Source organism: Salvia hispanica, chromosome 2 (assembly GCF_023119035.1).
Source record: "Salvia hispanica cultivar TCC Black 2014 chromosome 2, UniMelb_Shisp_WGS_1.0, whole genome shotgun sequence".
In the NCBI taxonomy this organism is placed as follows: domain Eukaryota; kingdom Viridiplantae; phylum Streptophyta; class Magnoliopsida; order Lamiales; family Lamiaceae; genus Salvia; species Salvia hispanica.
In genome coordinates, this window is record NC_062966.1 from 2,200,594 (window position 1) to 2,203,607 (window position 3,014).

Below are 3,014 nucleotides of genomic sequence, written 5' to 3' on the forward strand. Positions count from 1 at the left end.
AATACAAATATATAAAATTAAATGTATACTCCCTCCCTCCCTCCTATAGAAATAAGTTGAATTTTCTTTTTCGTCTGTCTCATAGAAATAGTCAATATTTATTTACGAAAACCTTTTTTTCTCCTTTTTTTAACTTTATCATTAATGAGCCTCACCATCCACTACATTATTTCAAGCAGTTTTTCTTCTCTCTTTTACTTTATTAATTATATATTAAAACTCGTGTCATCTTCAATTTCCTATTTCTATGGGACAAGGAGTATAATTTACAAAATAGTATTAAATTTTGCAATGAAAAAAATATTTAAGACCGCATAAGAATACATTAAATCTTATCTATAATTATTTATGTGTAAAATTATAAAATAAAAAAAAATATATTGTAATGTAGTGAATGATAAAATTTAAATAAATTGTTTGTTAGTAAATATATAAATTATTAATTAGTGTATATAAAAATTAATATTTTTGTATAAAAATAGATAAAGTTCATATCAATTTAAAAAAGTGTATGTGAAATATTTTATACCAAATATATATAATTAAACCTGTGTTAGTTAATTTTGGTTTAAAAAATACTAATATCAATAGCTAGTGTATTCTATATACTTAAAAAAATATAAAATTACACATAAATTATAAGTTTATGTAGATAAAAAAAAATTCATGTTTAATATATAAAAGTATTTAATATTCACAATACTATCAAATGCTCTAATGGGCGAGTGGGAGAGGTCCCCTTGATGGGAGCTCTTGAGTTGGTGGTAGGGGTCCGTAGTTCAGGAATGAAAATTATTTTGAATTAGTTGCAGTAGGAAACCAACCACGTGCGAATTGTTAAAATTCTTAAATCTTGTCCCATATTTTTTAAAAGATGAGTAACCTATTTCTAATAGAAACAATTTCACGCCTATATATATACCATGAAAGGGTCTTGACATAAAAGCATAATTCTGAATAAATCGCATACAAATATTTGCCCTATAAACAAATTATTTGTACAGAAATAATCCACACAATAATTAAACCAGGTCAGCCATAAATCAATCTATATGGATCCAGATTCCCTCACTCGGAATATCTTTATGAACCACAAACAGAAGGTAATAGCCAGCCGGTGCAAGATTGCCCGAACCCGGGGTTGTGGCCATAAGCTGGTACGCGGATCCCCCAACCGGCATCGCATCCCCACGCTCGAGAACCAGCAGTCTTTGATTCATCGAAAACGAGTGAGTCGCAAATGCCGGCGCAATCATTGTTACCATGATTGTGCTTTGAACCAGTTGACCCGGGTCAACGCTGAACCGGACCGGAATCTGCTGCCCGTACCCGATTTTGGATCCGGATACGGGCGAAAGGATCTTCGGCCGCAGATAGTCAAACTGCGGATCCAAATATGGTGGTGAAAACGACTGGAGAGATAACTCTGTTGGAAATAGTACGTTTGTGAAGTTGTAAAATTCATGAGGATTGCTTCCACCAACGAGAACTCGACCGTCGCGAAGTAATACTGCAGCAGAGTGGTACATTCAAGGAGTAGTGGTCGGGTTCTGCACCTCGAATCTCGACCCGGGTTGGTTATCCGGGTAGTAGAGAACCGGTGACAAAACCGGGCTCCGCCCCAGTTCCCAGGCGGCGGTGCCCGTGCCAGCACCGTTGATAATCAAGACATTACCATTAGGCAGCAACAACATATCACCCATAACCCGAGCAGAGGGCATGGTCTCCATAACCCACTGAGGATTCGGGTCGTTTATCCGGGTCCTCCCACACGTGTCGAGAGCTTTCACGAAATCACCTTTGCGTGCTCTGTCGCAAGCTCCCTTGATTGCACCGCCACATAGCAAGACCTCAGCTGCTGCAGCATTGCCCTTCAGAGGCAGTAATACTGCAGAGCCTGTGCTCGGGTAGTTCCTCGGGTCCCCACCCGGTAATGTGGGGTAGGTCCGGATGATTTTGGAATTCTTGTAATCGAATAATACAGCTCGATTGTTTGCAAAAATGAATAGATTTCCATCTGCATTCAAGAAGACGAACGGGTAGAGGTTGTTGTCAGTGTCAGCGTAGTCGAATGTCTGCTGGAGAAAGGGAAGACTGTAGGACCCATCCGCCCCGGGTTGTTTGGGGTAGAACTCGTAGTTGAACTGGCCCCGGCCGCCGATTATGATCTGGCGGCCGTCTGGGAGGATGTGGCTGGTGGCGTACCACCTGTTCTGAGCGAGTCCCTTAACTATCTCTTGCCAGTCGCAGGAGGAGGAATTGTCGGTGCAGGCTTTGTAGAGACGGACGGCGTGGTCGCCTTTCCCGTTGCCGCCGGTCTGGGCGAGGGTGCCGTCGGGGAGGACGGCGCCGGAGGAGCACCAGATGTTGGAGAGGACGGTGAGGGGGCGGACGGAGTTGGAGGCGACGTCGTACTCGACAGAGTGGGCGGTGCAGTCGAGGCGGGAGGCGGGGTCGTCGGGGTCGTGGACGCATTTGGCGTTGGGGAGGGATATGTTGGAGTTGCCGAAGGCGGTGCGGTCGAACATGACCACGCGGTCCGTGTGGAGGAGCTGCATGTGCATGGCGGAGATGCCCGCGTTCGAAAGGAGTAGGTCCCACTTCCCTCCGCCCGCAGCGGCGGAGACTGAGAGGAGGAAGGAGAGGAAGAAGAAAAGAGCAATAGGTTGTGGAGTCATGTTAATTTTCAGAGTTATGCATGAGAGAATTGTGGTCATGGTGGATTCATTTAAATAGGAGAGGAGGCGAGAGTATTATCTAATACTTGCGTATGGAGAAAATTTAATTATATCCATATTCTCATTCCAATTCATGCATATGATTATATTACGTGTGATTAATATCCGTATGGATAAATATTAGCGAGTGTTGGTCGAATACAATATCGGGTTTGATCGAACAAGAATTTTAACGAGCTCAAATAAGAATTAAAGGATTAAAAGTTGAAATTTGTGATACATAGTGTGAGCCATTTTAGATAAAGGGCCATGGTTTGAGATATTTTATTTTTCTTC

General features: G+C 42.2%; 1 pseudogene; it reads right to left on the reverse strand.

Moving 5' to 3' along the window:
* Positions 1-1,043: 1,043 nt before the first annotated feature.
* On the reverse strand, positions 1,044-2,586 carry LOC125203675 (annotated as a pseudogene).
* Between the last annotated feature and the right edge of the window lie 428 nt (positions 2,587-3,014).